At 43.3% G+C, this 27,290-nt stretch overlaps 1 protein-coding gene across 1 annotated transcript in view; it reads right to left on the bottom strand.

The window, feature by feature from the left end:
* SLC35F1 (solute carrier family 35 member F1) overlaps positions 1-27,290 on the bottom strand; it is a 377,771-nt gene that overhangs the window by 67,446 nt on the left and 283,035 nt on the right. The gene's annotated exons all lie outside the window — the stretch shown is intronic.

Raw genomic sequence — 27,290 nt, 5'->3', positions numbered from 1 at the left:
GAGAAAGGATCCTCTTGAGAAGAATATTTTCTTCAGGCCCATATTTTTTCCAATCCATAAGAAGGTATCTCTTTCCTGACTTGAGTATATATTAAAGGGGTACTCGGGTGGAATTTTTTTATTTATTTTTTAATCAACTGGTGCCAGAAGGTTAAACAGATTTATAAATGACTTCTATTAAAACATCTTTACCCTTCCAGTACTTTTTAGTAGCTATATGCTACAGAGGAAATTCTTTTCTTTTTGAATTTCTTTTTGTCTTATAAACAGTGCTCTCTGCTGACACCTGATGCCCGTATCAGGAACTGTCCAGAGCAGGAGAAAATCCCCATTGCATATCTATGCTGCTCTGGACAGTTCCTGACACGGACAGAGGTGTCAACAGAGAGCACTGTGGACAAGATAAAAAAATTCAAAAAGAAAAGAATTTCCTCTGTAGCATACAGCTGCTAAAATGTACTGGAAGGGTAAAGATTTTTTAATAGAAGTCATTTACAAATCTGTTTAACTTTCTGGCACCAGTTGATAAAAAAAAAAAAAAAAAAAAAAGTTTTCCAAAGGATTAACGGCTTTAGGAGAAACACAGGGAAAGCATTGGGAATCCGAAGCACTGGAGCTTGTAGGAGACTGGATTCATATTCTTCTAGACATCAAATTGTCCTAAAAACCTGGATGCAAACTTATATCTGAGAGAGCCAGACCTTATATCCAGGAGTGAATTGAGTATGAGTTCTTCACTTCACATCTTCATTCTTGATACAGACCAATGCTTGTTGGAGACATGCTAGTTTGCTGTCATATTTGTAAAAAGTCCTTAAAGGGATAATTAACAAGCAAATGTTTGAGGCAGGTGGTACAGATTTGAGTCAGCCATCTGCGTTAGGAATAGGTGAGGAAATACAGTATAGAAAGGGTCAGGCACATAGCATAGCCCAGGAACCAAACATAGGTCAGGATACACAGTGCAGCACTGGAAAGCACATCTTTGTTAAGAATACTAGGGACCAACAACGAGATCCAGAACCAGATGCTGGGTGGAAGCCACTATATATATATATATGCTGTCTACTGTGAATAGGTGAGAAAAAATTAAGGAATGGAGTATGGCCCCTATAGGTTAGATGCGAAAGTGCAGCAGCACAGAAGCAACTAAGCGTCAGTGAGGAAAGAGACAGAACACTAACTAGGACCAGAGGAAGAAGACAGAGATGTAGAGAAGGAAGCATAGGACCCAGGCTGGGAGCAGTAAGCCACTGTCGATTGCAGACAGAAAAAATCCCCCAACATTCTTAGCTTGCTCATTACTTTTAAAATCTGTTGTTATAGTGGAAATTTTTCAAAAAGAAAAGAGGAAAGAGGTAAGTTATAAAGGTTAATATTTAGACCATGTGAACACGTTGAATCACATGTCTCAGGTATTCAGATTTTATGTCAGTTGCTAAAAAATGTTTTATCACCGCTGATGGGTGCAATATGTAGATACTATGAGATAGATGAATGTGAAAGATAACCAGTCCACCAGCACTCTTCTGCAGTCATGAGCTACTGTGCAGGATAAAAAATGGTGAAGGGACCACAGAACTGAGCTAGCTATGCTGCCCTTGCTTTCTCAGGATCACTGGTTGTCCCAGAGCTCGCCCCCCCAATGATATTTAAGTGATGGTATAACCCAGAGATAGGCGATCTTTGTATGAGTTTAGAATAAGCCTTTAATGTTGGGAATGGTGTGCATTAAGCTAGGCAAACACATGCATGAAGTCAGTTCTCTAAGTTTATTTTTAGATACCTTAATTGGTGTTGTACTGGATGTATTGATATGTACTATGCTTTAGAGTTTTATTTTGTTTAAGATGTGGGCTTGCATTGACTTATTGTGAAAATACGAACCTTTGTATACACAGTTTATTTAGTAGAGAAATTAAATGTCAGCATTAAAACGCAAAACAAGGAAAACAAATGTTGCTTATTATTGCAGGACCTGCCCCAGGACAAAGCTTTTATTTCCAATTACCATCTTGTGATCACAGCTCTAATTTATTGTGGTCATCTGCAGACAATATCCCGATGTATGGGAATTACAGCTTCAACGTTTCCGCAATATTGACTTTCCATTCCCTTCTGAAGGATGAGACAGGTTCCAAACGTTCAATCAGTCACCTCTCTCCTGTGGCTTTCTACACAGTCCCCACATAAATGACCATACTATTTGCATGTAACGTGTTAGACTGCAGATGGCCATGATCCGATTCTGGCAGAATTGAGAGCTGTTTAGCCTAGTGGTGCAGAGTTAAATCTAATGAGATTCGGCTGTAGAAATAACAAGCACCTGCTCAGAGTTTGACATAATGGATGCCGTCCAAGACAATGTTTGCTGCAGCACTTGGTGCATGTTAAAACAAAAGCAGTCTGTTATTGTCCAAAATTAGTGCAATATTGTGAGCTTTCACCTTTTTTTGACAGCTAAATGAAGGCTATTCAATGATACAACCTTACAAAAGTGGTGAGACAAATTTCAGTGCTACACCATGAATTCCTGAGCAATTCTAAGAGGCCCCTAAAGATCACTGTCACAAATGCATTATTTATTTATTTATTTTTACAAATTTGTTTACTTTTTCCTTTATCCTAATTATGTACGCTGAAATTCTTTTCTTCATAGAACACCATGTATGTGAGTAGAACGAAACAAATACAAAGCACTCCCATGTGTAGAATCTTCTGTACAGGTGGAGTATAAAAGCAAAAAACACCCACCTGTCAGAGGTGTACAAATGCCGCCACAACAGTTGATAGCATGCAAATGTATACAGAGGAACCAGAGTAGGGCTGCTGCTCCTCCCCAAACATGCTCCAAGAGTGAGACAATAGGCAATAGTCACCAACACTTCCTCCTTGGGAAAATGGGCACTGCCCTTTAAGATTCACAAATACTTTATAAAATAAAAATTAGATTTATTAAAATCACAAGGCTTACCAGCTACGTACCTGAAGAAGAGTCTGGCCCAGCTTTGAAACTTTATTTATAATTTTAATAAATCATATCTTTATTTTATGAAGTATTTGTGAATCTTTAAGGGCATTTTTCCGAGAAGGAAGTGTTGGTGGCTATTGTCTAATTGTCTAACTTATGTAAGTATGTAGGTGTTATGTTCATCTATTGGAGAAAGGGATTCTCTAAGCACCTAAGTGTAAAGTCTAGTCAATCACCTAGTCTTCATCCGAAATCTCTAAAAGAAGGTATGGAATCGCAAGGTCTCATTCCCTAGAATAGTCACAGATTGGCAACAGCAGCACCATTGAGGAACGGAGGCAAGGGTTGCCATCAAGAGAGCTAGAGGACAAGATGGAAATGTAGTCATGAACAGAGGTGAGGGTCAGAGTCAGGAGTAGTACAGAGTGAAGCAGAGGTAAGGCTGAGGCTAGGATCAAAGTCAATCAGGAGTCTATCCCAGGAACAACTGACAGTATGAGAACCAGGACAGTGTATGAACCTCAGCTAGCAGGCAAGGCATGTCAGGGTCAATTTCCTCTAAATAGGCCATAAAGCCTGACCTCATAATTGACATTTTACTTCATGCCACCATGTAGCCAGGGCAGGGGAATTGGGGTTCTACACAGCAGGTCTGTGACAGAATACAGGAGTGGTAATGGTAGAGGAGGAAGAGTGTGGTTGCTACATAGCTTGGGGGATGCATGGCCAAAACCGGGTGAGGATAGGAATAGCAGGAGAAGGTGAACAAAAAGAATAACAAAACATATTATAAGCCAGTATTTATATATATATTCATGGTAGCACTGGAGATACAGCATTAAGGGTTATATGTTTTCACATATGTCCATAGGATTATATATAAATATTTCAAACTTTGAGTGCTGCCATTGCTTGGTTTCCTTCCTCTGACCTTCCTGTCTAGACCTCTGAGCATAACTTTTATCCAAGTTCATTGTCAATTTATCCTCTGAATTTCAGTAAACAAGACAGTTCTCTAGGTGACGATTTGGGTGACCCAGCAAATAGGACTCACAGAGCTGACGGCAAAGCTGTGGGCTTTCTTCACTTAATGAAGAGTATAAAGTGAAACAGCCCCGGGCTCAGCCAACCAGACATATGAATTGACAGGAACACATATCTATTCTAGATAGTAACTCCCTAATTCCCTATACAGCCACAATCTTTGCAAGGTAATTACATTAGAAAATCTCTCTACCAAATTAAGCATAACAGCATACTCTTTCAGAAATGGGATTTAAAGGTGAAAGATTGAAAGCACTAAAACAAGAAAAGACTATAGTGCTGTAAGAATAGTATCCTATACTCCTACTGCGAAGTTCTCAAACCAAGTCTATTTATAGTGCAGTATGGGATCAGCATGTTTTTAACCTGGCAGAAATGAGGTTTGGAGAATAACTTGATATTGGCCATAAATATTTCACCAAAGATCACAATCCTTGACTTTCCCGGAAATTTGTATGCCCAAAAAACAAAACTCTCCCCCTTTGTCCAGGACCCTCAAGCCATATGTGGGACCCAACTCTCCTAACCCCAAAGGGAGCAGAATGGATTTTGACCCATATTCTTGCATTATTTCCATTGGAACTTCCAGGTGAACTCTCAAAATATCATAATCTAAACACAAAGCCACTGATTAAAAAGATAGAAAAGAAGGTGGTAACCTGAAATGACCTGAAATGGCAGATAAAATAGCCATAATTAAACAGTGGTATTTGGATCATCTCCGATCTGGTGTGATAGGAGTCTCTTTAGTAAAATTTTTGCTGTATTTACTTAATTAATCTGGGGGAGGAAGAGGACACAAATGAAAATAGATTACTTGTGTCAACTTAGAGAGAAAGGAGGCATAGAATTCCATTATGTGGTTAGAAATTTTTTAGCGGGCCAAATGTTTTACCTGGCTGAGTGGAAGAAATTTTGCTTCTTTGATTATTTATTAATTCAAAGCAAAGGAAATTATGAAGATATTTTCCAGGTTCTTGAATAAGGACAGCTGGGGGTGAGGAGTGGAGGAAAAACCCAATCATTGGGAGTATTAGCAAAACATGTAGGATGTTTAAAGGGGTTATCCAGGAATTGAAAAACAGAGATAAATTCAATCAAAGACCATTCCCTGTCTGTCTCCAGGCAGCTCAGTTCCATTGAAATGAATGGAGCCAAGTTGTAGTACCACACCCAAAGTGGAGACAGACAGGGAGCGGTCTTTGAAAAAAAAATTAGGCCTGTTTTTTGATGGATAACCCTTTAACCCCTTGCCGCAAATGGACATTCATTAACGTCCATTTGCGGCTCCCAAGGTATGCAGGTGAGCGCGCATCATACCCGGTGGGTCCCGGTTGCTATAAGCAACCGGGACCCACGGCTAATGTTGGACATCACCGATCGGGCTGATGTCCGGCATTAACTCTTTAGACGTGGCAATCAAGGTTGATCGCCGAGTCAAAAGTGAAAGCTACCCGGCAGCTCAGTCGGGCTGATCGAGACCATGGCGGTAAAATCGCAATGTTCCGATCAGCTAGAATACATCAGGAGGGTGCCTTACCTGCCTCCTGTGCGTCCGATCGGCGATTGATTGCTCCAAGCCTGAAATCCAGGCTTGAGCAATGGACCGCCGATAACACTGATCAATGCAATGCAATGGCAATGTATTGGATCAATGTACTGCATGATATAGTCCCCTATGGGGACTAAAAGTAAATAAAGATCATTTAATAAAAGTTTGAATCACCCCCCTTTTTCCATTTAAAAAAACAATAGTGTAAATAAAAATAAACATATGTGGTATCACCGTGTATGTAAATGTCCGAGCTATAAAAAATATATAGTTAATTAAACCGTGTGATCAATGGCGTACGAAGAAAAAAATTCCAAAGTCCAACATAGCCTATTTTTGGTCACTTTTTATATCATGAAAAAATTTATAAAAAGCGATCAAAAAGTCCTATCAATACAAAAATTGTACCGCTAAAAACTTCACATTACAGCACAAAAAAATTAGCCCTCATACCGGCCCGTATGCGGAAAAATAAAAATGTTATAGGGGTCAGAGAATCAAAATTTTAAACATATTTATTTTCGTGAATGTAGTTAGGATTTTTTTCCAGAAGTACGACTAAATCAAACCTATATAAGTAGGGTATCATTTTAATCGTATGGACCTACAGAATAAATATAAGGTGTCATTTTTCTGAAAAATTTACTGCTTAGACACGGAAGCCCTCAAAAGTTAAAAACATTTTTTTCTCCAATTTTGTCGCACAATGATTTATCTTTTTTTGTTTTGCCATAGATTTTTGGGTAAAATGACTGATGTTATTGCAAAGAAGAATTGCAAGCTGTGGTATGGATGATACTGGATTTCTCCAGGGAATGTGTGAAAAATCAGGGGTATTGGGGGATGTACTTGGTAAGATATGGGAAACAATGAGCTATAGAGTAAAAGTAACTCCTGTAGTGATCAAACTGGGAGATGACTCAAATATAAGGTTACCCAAAAAAGGGAGGAGAAAATTGTTGATACTGCTTTTCTACGCTGAATTAATAATAATAAGAAAGTGGTTGTCACCAACCCTCCAAAATATCCAGGAATGGATTTAAATGGTTAAATGTGGAAAAGACCAGAAGGGTTTAGATTGTAGGTTTAAGGAAATTATACATCATGATTATGTGAGTATGTATGCCATGATACTGGGAGAGAGAGGAGGAGCCCCCCCTTGGCAATTGGTTCACAGCACTGTTACCAACAGAATCGCAGGAGTACAAAAGAAAACTGTACCTCCAATATGAAGCTCTCAAATCAGATCTATGGATAGGAAAGTGTTTTATGAACGTGGATGAACGTGGATGAACGTGTTTTATACTTAACCAATAAGGCAGTGCTAAATAAGTCACAAAAGTTAAATTTTATCAATGACCATATCATCACAATGATTGGTAATAGCACTATAAGGCTACACCACAACTTTCTGTAGTGCTACAAATTCATTTTTACTATGAAGTTATGGCTGCAGTCCAAAGCAAAACAGCTGCCACGCAGTTTCGTATTTGCCTCTAAGATCTGCAGACTCTGTTGGATAGCTATTAAGTATAGATGAAAACATCATCTTTTCTGGAACTGATGGTAGTTAACAAACTTATAAAATCACCTTTTTATTTCTCAGTGTCAGGAAGGAGGAGCTAAACTGCTCAAGTTCCACAGCCTGGCAAACCTCTTAACTTACATACACCTCCCAAGCCATTCTGGATTGATATACAAAGCCTTGTACAGCAAATAAAGAGGGACTAGGAGGCGAGGGCAAGTGTGAAAGTTTGCCAGGATATTGCATTTGAGCAGCTTATCTATGCCACCTTAACTTGAGTGAGAAATAAAAAGGTAATTTTATAAGTCTGGCAACCATCATCAGCTTTAGGAAAGGTACAGTTTGCTTTTATACCCTGAGAACTATCGAACAGAATGTGCAGTTTTAAGCGTCTAATAGCTTTCCTTTAAAATTAAATCTGTAGCACTACAGAAAGTCGTACTGCAGCCCCAGCCTTGTGTTGACCTGACAACATCACTTCTATACTCCTGTGAAAGTTAGTTACACTTAAAATGTGCAAAATTTATATAAATCTGAAATAAATTGTATATACACATGTGCATGTTTGTATTGGGATTTTTGTAGCTCCGTGAGATGTATTTAGTTTTGATTCACATGAGTACATGCTGAGTACTTTATGCCCTTCTATTGTGCCGGTTTGTAAAAGTCTTGTTTGCTATAAAACAGTCCGAAAAGGAAACTATAGATGTTTTTCTGGGATTAATCTAGAAGTGCGAATTTACGTCACTCATGTACAAGCACAAACACTTTTGGCTTTATGGATAAAAACTAGTACAGACAAAAGAGTTGGGTATTTATTAAAAAACTTCAACCAGATTAAAGATTTCATTTTTCAAGTTCAGAAGAACTATGGTACAGCTTTCATTTTCTGTGCAATGTATTTAGTTGTACATTGAAAATGGCATAAAGCAAATGTCATATTTTTAGGATAGGCCATAAATATCCAATCAGCAGGGGTCTGACTACTGGCACCCCTGCTGATCAGCGGATTGAAGGGGCCACTGTGCTCATGTTAGCTTTGCTGTCTCATTTTGTACCAGGCACAGCCCCGTACATTCAGTGGCAGCTGTACATGGTATTGCAGCTTTTCCCATTGAGTTTTTTAATGAACACTTTCCACAGCTAGAAAATTCAGCACTCATCTAAACACATAGTTTGAGATGAGCATAGTAATATAGTGAACAGCATAGGCTTGCATATATTTAGCAGTGAGCGCAGTGAGCCTGACCTCATATAAACTCACTTTGAATAGATCAGTTGCATGAGATGTAATATATAATTGCACTACTGCTAGATTTTCCATATATTTTAAATAATATATATATATATATATATATATATATATATATATATATATAGACATAAGCCACTACTTTCTCCAAGTGTCATTGCTTTCCAACACAACATTTTGTTCCTAACAAACTGTACAAAATTTATAATAAAAATCATATATCCAATTGTGTAACAATATATTTAGTAATCACGCTAATGGTGGTCAATTTAAGAACAGGGCCAATATACATAGTATATAAGGGAACTGAGATTCCATCATAGTCAAAGCTGACATGTGTCAGAGGAAGTCTTCATTAAGGTCTAATCACACGGCAGCATTTAAAAAATGTTGAATTTCAAGAATTTTTTTAATCAAAGCTCATTGACTTCTATGGGATTCCGCACTCCCATTCACACTTCTGAATCTCAGCCTGCAGAATTCCGCAAGCAGAATTCCGCAAGCTGAAATTCAGAAGTGTGAATGGGAGTGCGGAATCCCGTAGAAGTCTATGGACTTTAGTTTGAGGTGGAATTCCGCAAGCGGAAATTCTGCTGTGTGAACAGACCCTAAAAAGTTGTCTTTTGGAGAGGATCTGCTCTACCTATACAATCTATATCACTATATAGAAAGACGTTTATAGGGCTGAAAAAATAAAGGTATCTTAAAATCCATCCATGCCATTAAACAGTAAGTGCCCATGCACTGCCTACTCCTCACTAGCTAAATGTCTTTATTCTGTTCCTATGTTCCTAGTTGCATAATAACTAGCATGCACTTTCTAATCAGCAACATCGTTGGTCTGTACCAGGATCCTACAGGCAGTAGAAATATATATACCTTTGTATCAGCAGTATTCCCAGCCCGGATGAGGCTAGACCCAGCATGCATTAATTGTATTCTCAGTGCCATAGCCTGACCTCCAGCATTGTTAGTAAAACGATCACTCAGCAGTAGTTATAACTATATTTTCAGATACTCATATCAGTTTTCTTTATGATACAACTTGGTGAATTATTATCCTCTGCCTGATGTAGTCACTTAATACAATATAATACTGTATTATGTATTTTCAGAAATATAATTAAAATTTAATCGTTATCAGACGTTTTATAAGATCCTTATTCTCACAATATGCAGCCTTCTCTAGCATAATTTAAGTTGCCTTTTATAAAACATGAAGCTGTAACAGCCTTTTTATAGCAGTCATGCATATTCATATATCCTGGGAAAAAAGTGTGATAGATAAAATAGATAACCTCTTGCATTAATGACTTATTTAAAACACAAATTAGTCTCTAAAGAGAAGAATTTAAGAAAAACACAAAAGTATTAAGGCGTGTGCCATAAGTGATAGCAAACAGGGCTTTGAAATGGCTACTTTTTACTGATTCTGACTTATGTAGGTCCATGTAAAATGTGGGCTTATAAATTAATAAGTAGCAGAAACATTTAGCCAATGTTAACTATATAAAACTTAAATGATGTTGTACATCTTGGCAAAACATTAATCTTTCTAATGTTCTTCAAAAGAAAATTTTATTAACTTTTTATAGAAATCATTGCTTATAAATAAAAAAAAAAGACCACTAGAGGTCCCCATACCATACAGCATATAATCCTGTCCGGCTGCAGCAACATCTTTGTCCCAGCTGAAGCACAGGCAGGCATAAAGTCCAAAAAGTGAGGTTGGGACTACCTCTGTGCTTACTCCTGTCCTATCAAACGCCTGTTTGAAAACAGAGCAGCCTGCAGTGATTGGATAAAGAGATCCAGCACAGAACAGCAGACTCAAGGAGTACGATGAGTCATGCATAGTAAGGACATGCCCCCTCCAAAGCACAGAATGACAAAGTAAGTGAGCAACATAAAGAAGGAGAAATATGTGCTAGACACATAAAAATGATATAAACATGATCAGTATTAGTTAATGAGTCACATATAACTTGTTTATGGTATTTGACAGGTATGAGTGTGTGTGTGTGTGTATTCCAGCATCACTACCAAATGGCTGGAGATATTTCAATGATGTTACTTATGTGTCAACTAAAAATATAAAATAGTAAGATTAACCCTAATCCACCCCCATTTGGAACTATTCCCATAAAACTACAAATTAATCTGCTCCACTTCTCTTGTTCTATAGTATGGTGCCTGCAGATGAGACAGCATTTTCAATGTGAAAGGTTCTATTTTGGACAGTAATAATTTCATAAAATCAAGGTTTTCAATAAATGTGATAAATAATTAAAACAAATTGTAATTCATTTTATAATACTATCCACTGTGGCCAAATATTACAATATGAAAGAAGAATCTAAGTTTGCAAACATAATAATAACAATATTAACAACAATAATAATACTTATTTTAATAGGGCCAACATATTCCACAACACTTTACATAACAGAGGGATCATGTACAGACAAAATTAGATCGTACATAGTAACAAACTAGTTATCAATTGAAACAAAATGCCTGATGATCCTGCTTACAATCTATGAAATAATATGGGATTATTATGGGAAGAAAGGACAAACTTGCAGCAATTTTTATTTTGCCGATTAAACAATAATATATGCCACAAAATTTTCTAAAGTGTGGACCCATCCTTAGACTGAACAGTCTAGAAATGCTCCATATTTATAACAGTGGCCTAGACTGTTTGATAAATCTGTTGTATTCTTAGACTGTATGCTTTTGATTAACACTGTCTGCTCTGTTGACTTCAATAACTTTCTGTCTATTGTACATTCTGTAGTGAACTTTCTGTTCCTGTGTACTCTCTAAGTGGGAACACCATCTCTTTCCCACTATGTGAGAGAGGTTATAGTCAAGACACTGTAGTGGGAGATAGATTAAGTTAGCCGGAATTCTGGTGCCAACTGTGCCAGAATTCTGGCACCTTTTTCAACAGTAAATCTGGGCTAATGTTCTCAGTACTTTGCAGGTAGCAGAGGATAACCTTCCATTGAAGACACCTTGGATAAATTACTAAATGTAGTGAATTAGCTGGGTAAGTGCCAGGAGGTCAGAAATTAACCTTATCAGCAAACATAGGGTTAACTGGGAACAGTTCAAGGTTCAGGTCAGGGCAATACACCAGAGGGGGTTACCAGAACACAGTTCAGAAGGTCAGATGCCAGAAGATCCAAAACACTTGAAAACACTGGGTATTAGGGACATGCAAGATATTGGCCCTCATTTACTAAGAAAATCGGGTTGTAAGTCTATGTTGCTTTCTTACCCGACTGCTTTTTTCCCCTGGTATTTATTATTATGTCGCATCCTTTGTCACATAGTATATAAGTTTGTCACACGTGGGTTTTGTTGGTTTTGGTTTCCAACTCCTCTGAGCTGTCGGGAAAAAAATCCACAACAATACAACAAATTCGGGTTGGAAACCTTAATAAATACGTGGGAAAGCTCAGAAATGTCGGGTAACGCCCCTTTTTCGGGTTTGGGAGAATCCACATCGGGTCCGTCGGGAAAAAATGTCGCATGGTGTCGCAGACTGGCGCACGATGTCTGCGACATGGCGCAGACAAAGATGCGACAAAAAAACCCGACAAAAGAGGTCGGGTTTAGAATAGTAAATGAGGGCCATTGTAATACAAATATTCTGCCTCTCACTAGCATTGGATGCTGAGCCAGAGCCCTGATTGGCATGAGGTCCTAGTACTCTTATTGGCCTATGAGTGCATCTAAGGAAATTATAAAGGTGCCGTAAAACTTGGGTAAATTTAGGGTTACCCCTATGCAAATCAAATATAATCTGAATGTGTTTTGAATGGTTCACATAAACATACCAGGCGATCGGCATAAGTAGGATGCATATGGTTTTGCGCATTTTTTTCAATTATGATTTGGTGATAGAATCATTTTCTGCACTATTATTGTGGTGGATTTTATCTAGCTATATAAATAAATGCTAAGTTTTACGGCACCTTTATAATTTCCTTAGATGTTCTTGATCCGCAAGGTGAATTCATATAGGTAGACGTGAGGCCCTTATTACTTACGTAATATACAATATGGCCTATGAGTGCCCCTGAGGTTGAGGTTGGTGGTCAAGGTTATGCCAGGATGTCAACGCTCAGCAATGCCGCAAAGAACACAGTGGCCAACACTGATTGAGAGGTGAGTATATCACAACATTGCCCTTCTTATATTTTAAATATTAGCAAATCTACAGATTTGGTGTGCATTTGGTATTGACCTGCCACTGTGTAATATCCATAATATTTAAGCAGTGTGTGGCCATTGCCGAAAGCAACCAGTAATGGTGCTGCTTTCATTTCTCAAATTGTTCTAGGAAAATTAAAAATAAGCTCTGAATGATTAAGCAGCAAGGCAAATTTTGCTGTTAGATTTGATAAATGATGCCCGGTAGTGTATTTAAAGGGGTTTCTTTTGTTCTATCCAGAAATGTTCTCATTTTTATCTCTTTGTATTGTATTGATATAAAATGAATGTGGAAATTAAATTAAACTTAAGATGCTTAGGTCCGTTGTGTGCTATGACTTTTAATAGGCCTGTGCTCTTGGATTCCCTACATTATAGGGTATACATAATTTATAATAATCAGTGACCTTTGATGAACTGCAGCCATATGTTCTCACTAATAACCTGCCATCATATGAATCTGTTTAACCTGAACTGAACCATTAATTGTATCAGGTTCATAAAGATTTGCTTCGACCAAATGCTACCCCGTACAAAGACGTTGCTGCAGCGGAAACATGAGACAGTTTATCTAAATTATCAGAGTTTTGTCTGATTTAAATTTTTTATGACCTTTTTAAAGAGATTTTGTTTAGTCTTTGGAGGTGATGGCAGCTGGTAATAAATACAATGTGTGTGTTATGTATGTTTATTTTTATATATATTGCCCAACAACACAAAAAAATTGCCTATTACTGAGAATTATTGAGGTTTTTTGTTCAGAAGACCCTAAATAGGATAACGTCAAGGTATTTAAGTAGTTGAACCTTATGTTCTCCCTTGCAACACAAAAATGTATCTTTTGAACAAAGCGGTTGTCTCAGAGATAGCTCAGTGGTATATTTATTGGTTGCTATGTATATATATATATATATATATATATATATAAGGAAGAGTGAACTTGCACTCACCGTCCATATAGTTAGATAAATCAGGGGTCTTCTGTTCAGCGGGGAGACATAAGATGAGAGTGCTCAGAGGCCTCTGAGCGCTCTCATCTTATGTCTCCCTGCCGAACAGAGGACCCATAATTTATCTGACTACATGGACGGTGAGTGCAAGTTCACTTTTCCTTATTTATTGGATTCCAGTTCTATGTTTTTCACAACTTAGCACCCCGTCAGTATTTTTATTTGTCATATATTTTCATTAGCTCATACAGGTTGTTACGCCGAGCGCTCCGGGTCCCTGCTCCTCCCCGAAGCGCTCGCGGCGTTTCTCTCCCTGCAGCGCCCCGGTCAGACCCGCTGACCGGGAGCGCTGCACTGACATGGCCGGCGGGGATGCGATTCGCATAGCGGGACGCTCCCGCCCGCGAATCGCACCCCAGGTCACTTACCTGTCCCGGTCCCCGGCTGTCATGCTCTGGCGCGCGCGGCTCCGCTCTCTAGGGTGCGCGCGCGCCAGCGCTCTGAGATTTAAAGGGCCAGTGCACCAATGATGGTGCCTGGCCCAATCACCTTGATTAGCTGCACCTGTTCTTAGCCCTACTTATGCTCACTTCCCCTGCACTCCCTTGCCGGATCTTGTTGCCTTAGTGCCTAGAGAAAGCGTTTACTGTGTTTGTCCATACTGTGTACTTGACCTCCTGCTATTGCCATATTGACTACGATTCTTGCTGCCTGCCCCGACCTTCTGCTACGTCCGACCTTGCTCTTGTCTACTCCCTTGTACCGCGCCTATCTTCAGCAGTCAGAGAGGTTGAGCCGTTGCTAGTGGATACGACCTGGTTGCTACCGCCGCTGCAAGACCATCCCGCTTTGCGGCGGGCTCTGGTGAAAACCAGTAGCAGCTTAGAACCGGTCCACTAGCACGGTCCACGCCTATCCCTCTCTGGCACAGAGGATCCACCTCCAGCCTGCCGAATCGTGACAGTAGATCCGGCCATGGATCCCGCTGAGGTTCCCCTGCCAGTTGTCTCTGACCTCACTACGCTGGTCGCCCAGCAAGCCCGACAGATCGCCCAACAAGATCACCAGCTGTCGTACTTGACCACCATGACACAGCAACTTCAGTCGCAGCTACAGCAGCTTCAGTCACAGCTACAGCAATTTCAGTCACAGCTACAGCAGCAACAACCATCTCCTCCGCCGGCTCCTGCACCTCTTCCGCAGCGAGTGGCCGCTCCTAGTCTCCGCTTGTCCCTGCCGGACAAATTTGATGGGGACTCTAGACTCTGCCGAGGTTTCCTGTCACAATGTTCCCTACATTTGGAGATGTTGTCGGACCAATTTCCTACTGAACGGTCGAAGGTGGCTTTCGTGGTTAGTCTCCTGTCTGGAAAGGCTTTGGCTTGGGCCACACCGCTCTGGGACTGCGATGACCCTGTCACCGCCACTGTACACTCCTTCTTCTCTGAGGTTCGCAGTGTCTTCGAGGAACCAGCCCGAGCTTCTTCTGCCGAGACTGCCCTGCTGAACCTGGTCCAGGGTAATTCTTCAGTAGGCGAGTACGCCATCCGATTTCGTACTCTCGCTTCCGAATTATCTTGGAACAACGAGGCTCTCTGCGCGACCTTTAAAAAAGGCCTATCCAGTAACATCAAAGATGTGCTGGCCGCACGAGAGATTCCTGCCAATCTGCATGAACTTATCCATTTGGCCACCCGCATTGACATGCGTTTTTTTCGGAAAGACACCAGGAACTCCGCCAGGAAAAAGACCTTAATCCCTGGGCACCTCTCTCACGGTATCCCTTGCAATCTACCCCTGTGCCTCCCGCCGAGGAGCCTATGCAAGTAGATCGGTTTTGCCTGACTATTGAAGAGAGGTCTCGCCGTAGGGATAAGAATCTATGTCTGTACTGCGCTAGTACCGAACATTTCTTGGTGGATTGCCCGATTCGTCCTCCTCGTCTGGAAAATGCACGCACGCAACCTGCTCATGTGGGCCTGGCATCTCTGGGTACGGAGTCTGCTTCTCCATGTCTCACTGTGCCCGTACGGATTTCTTCTTCTGCCGACTCCTCCTTCTCTGCCGTGGCCGTCCTGGACTCTGGTTCCTCTGGAAATTTTATTCTGGCCTCTTTGCTTGATAGGTACTGCATCCCGGTGATCCGTCTCATCAAGCCGCTCTACATTGCTTCAGTCAACGGAGTCAAGTTGAACTGCACTGTGCGTTTTCGCACAGTGCCTCTGCTTATGAGCATTGGACCACATCTCGAAAAGATTGAATTCTTGGTTCTGCCCGGCTGCACATCTGAAGTCCTTCTCGGTCTGCCATGGCTCCAGCACCATTCTCCCACCCTTGACTGGACCACCGGGGAGATCGAGAATTGGGGTCCTGCTTGCCGCAAGAAATGCCTCACGTCTGCTCCCAGCCCCGTCTGTCGGTCCTCAGTGTCCCCTCCTGTGCCTGTTCTCCCCAAGGCCTGTCAGGACCGTGCCGTGCTCCCTCATAGTCCCCGTCCTGGTGACACTCTGCCCCGTGTCAAGCCTCACCCTCTGCCCCCCCTCCCCATTCCCACTCCTTCTGGACTATCTGCCATGCATGGGCATACCCAGGACTTCGCTGTCCCCCGGAGGGAGACTCTACAGTCGCTCCCGATGTCCTCGTCCTCTATGGAGCGACATCCCGACAAAAAGAGGGGGAGACCTAGGGGGGGGGGGGTACTGTTACGCCGAGCGCTCCGGGTCCCTGCTCCTCCCCGAAGCGCTCGCAGCGTTTCTCTCCCTGCAGCGCCCCGGTCAGACCCGCTGACCGGGAGCGCTGCACTGACATGGCCGGCGGGGATGCGATTCGCATAGCGGGACGCTCCCGCCCGCGAATCGCACCCCAGGTCACTTACCTGTCCCGGTCCCCGGCTGTCATGCTCTGGCGCGCGCGGCTCCGCTCTCTAGGGTGCGCGCGCGCCAGCGCTCTGAGATTTAAAGGGCCAGTGCACCAATGATGGTGCCTGGCCCAATCACCTTGATTAGCTGCACCTGTTCTTAGCCCTACTTATGCTCACTTCCCCTGCACTCCCTTGCCGGATCTTGTTGCCTTAGTGCCTAGAGAAAGCGTTTACTGTGTTTGTCCATACTGTATACTTGACCTCCTGCTATTGCCATATTGACTACGATTCTTGCTGCCTGCCCCGACCTTCTGCTACGTCCGACCTTGCTCTTGTCTACTCCCTTGTACCGCGCCTATCTTCAGCAGTCAGAGAGGTTGAGCCGTTGCTAGTGGATACGACCTGGTTGCTACCGCCGCTGCAAGACCATCCCGCTTTGCGGCGGGCTCTGGTGAAAACCAGTAGCAGCTTAGAACCGGTCCACTAGCACGGTCCACGCCTATCCCTCTCTGGCACAGAGGATCCACCTCCAGCCTGCCGAATCGTGACACAGGTGCGCTAGTTAGTGACTGTGCTCTCTGTCTTTTAAAATGTTTTTCATATATATATATATATATATATATATATATATATATATATATATGCGGTGTCCCAGCACTAAAGGCTGTCCTGTAGGCTGCGGACCTCCTCAGGCACACCTGCGGCACTGGTGTTGGGCCCACTAAAGAACTGGTTGTTACAGATATTATGTTTACACTTTATCAGATGTTATTTATATTTCTAATATACATTGTGAAATTTGTTATGTATATGTGTTATACCTTTAAGAGAGAGGATCAATGCAAGCCCATGTGACCCTGTCTGCCTAATGGGAACCCCTAAATTCAGTAGTATATAGAGTAGTGGGGGAGGAGTTGCCCCAGTCTAGCCCAAGGGCTAAGCCTGAGCACAAGTGTGGTAAAGGTGTGAGTTGTGTGCGGAGAAGCTCTAAGGGAAGTCCAGAACAAATTCTGCTAGGGATTCCCATACAGTAGAAATTCAAGCCCTGGCCGAGAAAGTCACAGGACCTTGTCCTAACCCTAGTGACCTGGAAAATCTTCATCCTTATAATAAGTCAGTATTAATCAAGTGGGTGAAAAGCACCATAAGTCCCAGCAAGGCAACAGGGCTCCCAAGGGGTTACACTGCATCCTCTCCACTCTGCACCATACTGCCATACTGTTGGCGTGTAATAACATCTGCACCCTCAGTAAAAGACAGTTATCCGTAACCTGACGTTGGTGTGTTTCTTTACTCCCTGTGTCTGGCCCAGGAGAAGCTGTCTCCAACCTCGGACCGTGTATAGGCTAACGGTGCCCTGGCATCACAAAGTTATCAGGTATTCCTAGCACCCCTGTGGCACCAAATATTTATATATGTCATTTAAGTTTTACTGTACGTCTTCTTGGCTGTTAGCTACAAGAGAGATATGGATGGCAGCATGGACCTAGGATGAGCCATGTGCTGGCTGGAATATGTGTGTAATGTAAAGCACCACCATGCAGTTGGGAGGAGCAGCTGAGAAGTAATAAAATGTAGATGTTTAGCACCAGTTGAAATAGTGTGGATTGTGTGCATATGGTGCCAATTAGAGTTGCTAATTGCTATTGGACTATGAGATAGTTTATCTTGAAGCATGTCCACCTGGGCAAAGCTTGTCTATTGTGGGAGAAATGGTGGGCTGGGGGATGCTTGCTCATCAGGAAAAGTGGTAATGAACTGGAGACTAGGATGGCTTGCTCATTAAGAGTTGGTATTAGACGGAAGACTGGTAAATGTGAGACACGGTCTAGAGAGAGATATGCAGACAACTACAAGGTGAGTGAATAATAAGAGGGAAATTATTTGGCTGCTTTACTTGCAATACCTGATGGGAGTGTCATGGGAGCAGACAGTAAGCTAATGAGTTTGGTCTATGAATGGATTTTTTTCTGAAGCTGATTTTGCTACTAGTGTTGAGCGGCATAGGCCATATTCGAATTCGCGAATATTCGCGAATATATGGACGAATATTCGTCATATATTCGCGAATATTCGCATATTCGTTATATTCTCGTTTTATTTTCGCATATGCGAATATTCGCGTATGCGAAAATTAACATATGTGAATATTAGCATATACAAAATTAACATATGCGAAAATTAGCGCACGCCAGTCTCACACAGTAGTATTACAGCCTTCTTTACATCACGCAAGCTGGAAGCAGAGAGGGGTGATCACTGTGATGTGTACTGTGAAGAAAAAAAAACAAAAACTAATATTCGTAATTACGAATATATAGCACTATATTCGCGAAATTTGCGAATTCGCGAATATGCGATATTCGCGAATAATATTCGAATTGCGAATATTCGCGAGCAACACTATTTGCTACCCATTGAAGTTAATAGGTAGCAAAATCAGCTGCAGAAAATAGGCACCAAAATATGCAGCAGATCCTGCACACGTGAACGTACCATAAGAAAGTTTGTTACAGTAAAAGTTTCTAAGCCTGTGAGTGCATAAACACATTGAGGGAGATGTATCACTGATTTCATTTTCAAAGTCATTTCATAGAGCATAATATATCATATGTGTGATAAATAAAGCGTAAGTCCACAAAAACTTACACAATTTTCCACTTTGTAAAGCAGGTTTCTAGAGTAGCACTGAAGGTGGTCTATGTCTGCAGGTTTTTTCTAACCATTGCGTTGTAATTATATTAAAAAAAAATCACAAATAAAATTAATGACAACTGCATTAAGAGTGGCCTACATAGACAAATCTTCAGAAATCACTTATGTAGTAAGTTTAAAAATGCCAAAAAGAAATGCACATGAAAATAATGCAGATTAGACCAATAACAAGTAAAACATTTTTTTAATGTATTATGGCTTAGTGCATGAGATGCACATCATGTAATGGGGAAGGGGAGTGTAAACGGTATTCCCCCTTTATGGGTATTGTTAGGATTCGGCAGGCTGGATGTGGATCCTCTGTGTTAGCGAGGGATTGGCGTGGACCGTGTCGGTGGACCGGTTCTAGGTTGCTACTGGTTTTTACCAGAGCCCGCCGAACCAGGTCGTATCCACCGGCAACGGCTCAACCTCGCTGACTGCTGAGAAGGCGTGGGACAGAAGGACTAGACAGAGGCAAGGTCAGACGTAGCAGAAGGTCGGGGCAGGCGGCAAGATTCGTAGTCAATGGAGATAGCAAAAGGTCAGGAACACTGGTAAGGCAAACACTGTAAATGCTTTCACAAGGCACAAGGGCAACAAGATCCGGCAAGGCAGTGAAGGGGAAGTGAGGTTATATGAGCAGGGAGCAGGTGGAGGCTAATTAGACTTATTGGGCCAGGCACCAATCATTGGTGCACTGGCCCTTTAAATCCTAGAGAGCTGGCACGCGCGCGCCCTAAGGAGCGGAGCCGCGCGTGCCAGGACGTGACAGCCGGGGACCGGGACAGGTGAGTGACTTGGGATGCGATTCGCGAGCGGGCGCGTCGCACTATGCGAATCGCATCCCCGCCGGCAGTGTCAGTGCAGCGCTCCCGGTCAGCGGGTCTGACCGGGGCGCTGCAGAGGGAGGAACGCCGTGAGCGCTCCGGGGAGGAGCAGGGACCCGGAGCGCTCAGCGTAACAGGTATGTCTGAAACACATCCCAGTATGTGGAACCTACATCCCATTCAGGGTCAAATACATTTCTTTATCAATCTTAGGGAACTAGACAGATTACCATAGAAAAAGGTCACAGAGCACTTCAAGTTAAGCCTCAGAGATATGATTGAGCTCCAGAGTCTGTGATGATAATACACTGACGAGGTTGCGACAAGATGACTCTAAAACAAAAAATTCTTAAACATCAATAATTAACCCCTTAAGGACCCAGCCATTTTACACCTTAGGACCCGGCCCCATTTTTTGCACACTGACCACTGTCACTTTAAACATTAATAACTCTGGAATGCTTTTAGTTATCATTCTGATTCCGAGAATGTTTTTTCGTGACATATTCTACTTTAACCTAGTGGTAAAAATTTTTGGTAACTTGCATCCTTTCTTGGTGAAAAATCCCAAAATTTGATGAAAAATTTGTAAATTTAGCATTTTTCTAACTTTGAAGCTCTCTGCTTGTAATGAAAATGGATATTCCAAATATTATTTTATTTTATTCACATATACAATATGTCTACTTTATATTTGCATCATAAAATTGACGAGTTTTTACTTTTGGAAGACACCAGAGGGCTTCAAAGTTCAGCAGCAATTTTCCAATTTTTCACAAAATTTCCAAAATCACAATTTTTCAGGGACCAGTTCAGGTTTGAAGTGGATTTGAAGGGTCTTCATCTTAGAAATACCCCACAAATGACCCCATTATAAAAACTGCACCCCCCAAAATATTCAAAATGACATTCAGACAGCATTTTAACCCTTTAGGTGTTTCACAGGAATAGCAGCAAAGTGAAGGAGAAAATTCACAATTTCCATTTTTTACACTCGCATGTTCTTGTAGACCCAATTTTTGAATTTTTACAAGGGGTAAAAGGAGAAAATGTATACTTCTATTTGTAGCCCAATTTCTCTCGACTAAGCACATACCTCATATGTCTATGTAAAGTGTTCGGCGGGCGCAGTAGAGGGCTCAGAAGGGAAGGAGCGACAAGGGGATTTTGGAGCGTACGTTTTTCTGAAATGGTTTTTGGAATGTTGCATTTAGGAAGCCCCTATGGTGCCAGGACAACAAAAAATACCCACATGCCATACCATTTTGGAAACTAGACCCCTTGAGGAACGTAACAAGGAATAAAGTGAGCCTTAATACCCCACAGGGGTTTCACGACTTTTGCATACGTAAAAAAAAATTAAAAATTTTCACTAAAATGTGTGTTTCCCACCCAAATTTCAAATTTTTGCAAGGGTTAATAGCAGAAAATACCCCCCAAAATTTGTAACCCCATCTCTTCCGAGTATGGAGGTACCCCATAAGTTGACCTGAAGCGCACTACGGGCGAACTACAATGCTCAGAAGAGAAGGAGTCATATTTGGCTTTTTGAGAGCAAATTTTGCTCGGGGGGGCATGTCGCATTTAGGAAGCCCCTATGGTGCCAGGACAGCAAAATAACACCCACATGGCATACCATTTTGGAAACTAGACCCCTTGAGGAACGTAACAAGGGGTACAGTGAGCATTTACCCCCCACTGGTGTCTGTCAGATCTTTGGAACAGTGGGCTGTACTAAATTTTTAATTTGCGCAGCCCACTGTTCCAAAGATCTGTCAGACACCAGTGGGGTGTAAATTCTCACTGCACCCCTCATTACTTTCCGTGAGGGGTGTAGTTTCCGAAATGGGGTCACATGTGTTTTATTTTTTTTGCGTTTGTCAAAACCGCTGTAACAATCAGCCACCCCTGTGCAAATCACCTCAAATGTACATGGTGCACTCTCCCTTCTGAGCCTTGTTGTGCGCCCCCAGAGCACTTTGTGCCCACATATGGGGTATCTCCGTAGTCGGGAGAAGTTGCATTACAAATTGTGGGGGGCTTTTTTCCCTTTTACCTCTTGTCAAAATGAAAAGTATAGGACAACACCAGCATGTTAGTGTAAAAAAATTATTTTTTTACACTAACATGCTGGTGTAGACCACAATTTCACCTTTTCATAAGGGGTGAAAGGAGAAAAAGCCCCCCAAAATTTGTTAGGCAATTTCTGCCGAGTACGGCGATACCCCATATGTGACCCTAAACTGTTGCCTTGAAATACGACAGGGCTCCAAAGTGAGAGCGCCATGTGCATTTGAGGCCTGAATTAGGGATTTGCATTGGGGTGGACATAGGGGAATTCTACGCCAGTGATTCCCAAACAGGGTGCCTCCAGCTGTTGCAAAACTCCCAGCATGCTTGGACAGTCAACGGCTGTCCGGCAATACTGGGAATTGTTGTTTTGCAACAGCTGGAGGCTCCATTTTGAAAACAGTGGCGTACCAGACGTTTTTCATTTTTATTGGGGAGGGGAGGTGGGCTGTGTAGGGGTATGTGTATATGTATTCTTTTTTTACTTTTTATTTTATTTTGTGTTAGTGTAGTGTTTTTAGGGTACAGTCACACGGGCGGGGGGGGGTTACAGCGATTTTCCCGCTGCGAGTTTGAGCTGCTGCGCAAAATTAGCTGCATCGCAAACTGCAGCCTGATACTCGCTGTAAGCCCCCTGCCTATGTGAATGTACCCTGTACATTCACAAGGGGGGGACCTCCAGCTGTTGCAAAACTACAACTCCCAGCATGCACAGTCTATCAGTGCATGCTGGTAGTTATAGTTTTGCAACAGCTGGAGGCACACGGGTTGGGAAACACTGAGTTAGGAAACAGACAATGTTTCCCAACCAGTGTGCCTCCTGTTGTTGCAAAACCACAACTCCCAAACATTCTCAGGCATGCTGGGAGTAGTAGTTCGGCAACATCTTTAGAGCCAGATGTTTCCGAACTACAACTCCCAGCATGCTTGGAGTTGTAGTTTGCAACATCTGGAGGACTACAGTTTGCAGACCACTAATACAGTGGTTCCCAATCTGTGCCCTTCCAGATGTTGCAAAACTACAACTCCCAGTATGCCAAAACTGTCCAGGCATGCTGGGAGTTGTAGTTCTGCAACATCTGAAGGGCCAGATGTTACAGAACTACAACTCCCAGCATGCCTGGACAGTAAGGGCATGCTGAGAATGTGTAGTTTTGCAACATCTGGAAGGGCACAGTGGTCTCCAAACTGTGGACCTCCAGATGTTGCAAAACTGCAACTCCCAGCATGCCCAGACGCCAAGGGCTGTCTGGGAGTTGTAGTATATAGGGTCCCAATACAGCAATGCATGTCGCTTTACGGCGACGTGCATTGCTGTAAAGGGCCCGACCGCGGCTGAAGATATACTCACCTGTCGCCGCCGCCATCTTCCTCGCCGGGATCCGGGTCTTCAGGGACGAGGTAAGTACCGGGGCCGGTCCCCAGCACTCCCCCGTCCCCCGCTGCGTCCTCCGGTCTTCCTCCCGTCCTCTCCGGACTTTCATGGGCCGGGCAGGACGGGAGGAAGTAACCGCCCCCCCTCCTGCGATTGGTCGGTTAACTAACCGACAGATCGCAGGGTATAGGAGGAGGTGGCAGGCGTGCCACCTCGCTCCTATACGTTAGCATGGTCCTGGCTGTCTGTGACAGCCGGGATCATGCGAAATTACCGGGCGGTCGGGTCCCAGAGACCCGATCAGCCCGGTATCGCCGCAGATCGCAAGGGCGATTTCCCTTGCGATTTGCGGCGATCACCGACAAGGGGGGCATACATGGCCCCCCTCGGCGTTTGCCCTGGATCCCTGCTGAAGGATTTCAGCAGGGATCCGCTTCCGATCTCCGCCGGGTGAGCGGCGGAGACCAGGAAAAGACATGACGTATGCATACGTCATGGGTCCTTAAGAACCAGGGTGTGAAGACGTATGCATACGTCATGGGTCCTGAAGAGGTTAAAGGAGCTTTCAATCACTTACAGATTGCCCGTAGTCAAGACAAATCAACTACAGATGCAGACAGCAAGAAAATACTAATCCGCAAACATTGTGACACAGCTTTGGAGGTCACTGACTAGTAAACAGTTCCAGATTCAAGTTACTACCAGTGGAAATTAGGTTTAAAGGGGTACTCCAGCGCTAAGACATCTTATCCCCTATCCAAAGGATAGGGGATAAGATGCCTGATCGCGGGGGTCCCGCCGCTGGGGACTCCCGTGATCTTGCACGCTGCACCCCGTTAGAATCAGCCCCTGGAGCGTGCTCGCTCCGGGTCTGATTACTGGCGATCACGGGGGACAGAGCATAGTGACATCACGGCTCCACCCCCTCAATGCAAGCCTATGGAGGGGGCGTGACAGCTGTCACGCCCCCTCCCATAGGCTTGCATTGAGGTGGTGGAGCGTGATGTCACACGGGGGCAGAGCCGTGATGTCACTATGCTCCGTCCCCGTGTTTGCCAGTAATCGGACCAGGAGCGAGCACGCTCTGGGAGCTGATTCTAACGGATAGGGGATAAGATGTCTTAGCGCCGGAGTACCCCTTTAAAGAAGTTCCAGCGGGTGTATATGTTTATTGTTTTATCCTTATTGTTCCAATTTCTTGTCTGATTTTAAGACTACCCAGTTCCCAAATCTAAACTTGTCTTATATTGACCAGACATGGTCTCCCCCCCCCCCCCCCCCCACTCCATTACATATTGCAATGTCAAAGGCTTCAAAGAGCCAAAGTGGAGTCAAATATTATTTGATTCTGATACAGAAAACTCTCCTAAGTGTTACTTTCTTAGCATTCATTCAATGCTACTTCTACTCCAAATGCTACCACAGTGCACATTGCTCTATAGCAACAAAAGAAGCATAGCCATGAAATGTCCCATACATTCCCTAAGTAACTCAATCTGCATAGTTGGAATATATTCCTTCATTAACCCCTTGGGAACGGAGGGTTTTCCAGTTTTTGCACTTTAGTTTTTTCCTCCTCACCTTTTAAAAATAATAACCCTTTCAGTTTTGTAGCTAAAAATCCATATGATGGCTTATTTTTTGCGCCACCAATACTACTTTGTATCAGTGGCGGATCCAGGGGGGGGCAACGGGATTGCCCCCCGGGATTGCCGCACGCAGCACCCGCCCCACCACCTTGCATGGTGGAGCCGAAGATGTAAGCTCCAGCTCCACCATTCACTGAACTTTCACACGCTGTGATTGCAGTGTGTGAGCTGCGGAGATGCGATCCACTAGAGGCCGGCGCGATGACGTCACATCATCGCGCCGGCGCCCGGAGATCCTGTCCCCGCAGCCCCCGCATACTGTAAGTAGTGAAGAGTATGCACAGGGGCCATGGGATTTGGGGAAACTATATACAGGAGGAGGGGAGGGGGATTTAAAAACTTGGAAAAAGGGAATATTTAATGTGTAGGGCAAAGCACAGGGGGCATTATTTGGGAAGAGCACATGACAGGGGGCCCCCTGTGCTGTGCCCCTCACATATAATGCCCCCTGTGCTGTGTCCCACACATATAATTTATATGTTTGGGGCACAGCACAGGGGGCATTATATGTGAGGGGCATAGCACAGGGGGCATTATATGTGAGGGGCATAGCACAGGGGGCATTATATGAAATAATGCCCCCTGTGCTGTTCCCCTCACATATAATGCCCCCTGTGCTGTGTCCCACACATATAAATTATGTGTGTGGGGCACAGCACAGGTGGCATTATATGAAATAATGCCTCCTGTGCTGTGCCCCTCACATATAATGGCCCCTGTGCTGTGCCTCTCACATATAATGGCCCCTGTGCTGTGCCCCACACATATAATTTATATGTGTGGGGCACAGCACAGGGGGCATTATATGTGTGGAGCACAGCACAGGGGGCATTATATGAAATAATGCCTCCTGTGCTGTGCCCCTCACATATAATGCCCCCTGTGATGTGCCCCTCACATATAATGCCCCCTGTGCCCCACACATATAATTTATATGTGTGGGACACAGCAGAGGGGGCATTATATGTGAGGGGCACAGCATAGGAGGCATTATTTCATATAATGCCCCCTGTGCTGTGCTCCACACATATAATGCGCCCTGTGCTGTGCCCCACACATATAAATTATATGTGTGGGGCACAGCACAGGGTGCATTATATGTGAGGGGCACAGCACAGGGGCCATTATATGTGAGGGGCACAGCACAGGAGGCATTATTTCATATAATGCCCCCTGTGCTGTGCTGCACAGATATAATGCCACCTGTGCTGTGCCCCACACATATAATGCCCCGTGCTTTGCCCCACACATATAATGCCCCCTGTGCTGTGCCCATCACAAATAATGCCCCATAATGCACCCCTCACATATAATGCCCCCATAACGCACCCCTCACATATAATGTCCCCATCATGCACCCCTCATATATAATGCCCCCATCATGCGCCCTTCACATATAATGCCCCTGTCATGCGCCCCTCACATATAATGCCCCTGTCATGCGCCCCTCACATATAATGCCCCCTGTGCTGTGCCCCTCACAAATAATGCTCCTTTCATGTGCCCTAAACATAAAATGCCCCCTGTGCTGTCCCCCTCACATATAATGCCCCCTGAGGGGACAGGATGGGGGCATTATATGTGAGGGGCACAGCACAGGGGGCATTATATGTGAGGGGCACAGCACAGGGGGCATTATATGTGAGGGGCGCATGATGGGGGATTTATATGTGAGGGGCAAAGAACGGGGGCATTATATGTGAAGGGCACAGCACAGGGGGCAATATATGTTAGGGGCACAGGACAGAGGGCATTATTATTATGTGGGGGGAACAGGACGGGTCATAATTATTGTATGTAGGGGCACAAGATGGGGCATTATTACTATATGTGAAGGCACAGAGTGTTCTGCATTTCAGAAGTATAGTGTATATGATGAGGAATTTCTGGGGTGGTACGTTTTTTATGGGCCACAAAACATTTGGGTATTTTATTCAGAGGGTGTAATGCACAGCAAGTTATATTCAGAGAGTGCAGTGTTTGGTAGCATTAAATTTAGAGAACACAGTGTGTGGTAGTATTATATTCAGAGGGTGCAGTGTGTGGTAGTATTATATACAGAGGGTACAGTGTGTGGTAGTATTATATTCAGAGAGTGCAGTGTGTGGTAGTATTATATTCAGAGAGTGCAGTGTGTGGTAGTATTATATTCAGAGAGGGCAGTGTGTGATAGTATTATATTCAGAGAGTGAAGTGTGTGGTAGTATTACATTTAGAGAACACAGTGTGTGGTAGTAGTATATTCAGAGGGCACAGTGTGTGGTAGTATTATATTTAGATGGCGCAGTGTGTGG

Source organism: Hyla sarda, chromosome 3 (assembly GCF_029499605.1).
Source record: "Hyla sarda isolate aHylSar1 chromosome 3, aHylSar1.hap1, whole genome shotgun sequence".
NCBI classification, from domain to species: domain Eukaryota; kingdom Metazoa; phylum Chordata; class Amphibia; order Anura; family Hylidae; genus Hyla; species Hyla sarda.
This window is presented reverse-complemented; position numbering and strand designations above follow the sequence as displayed.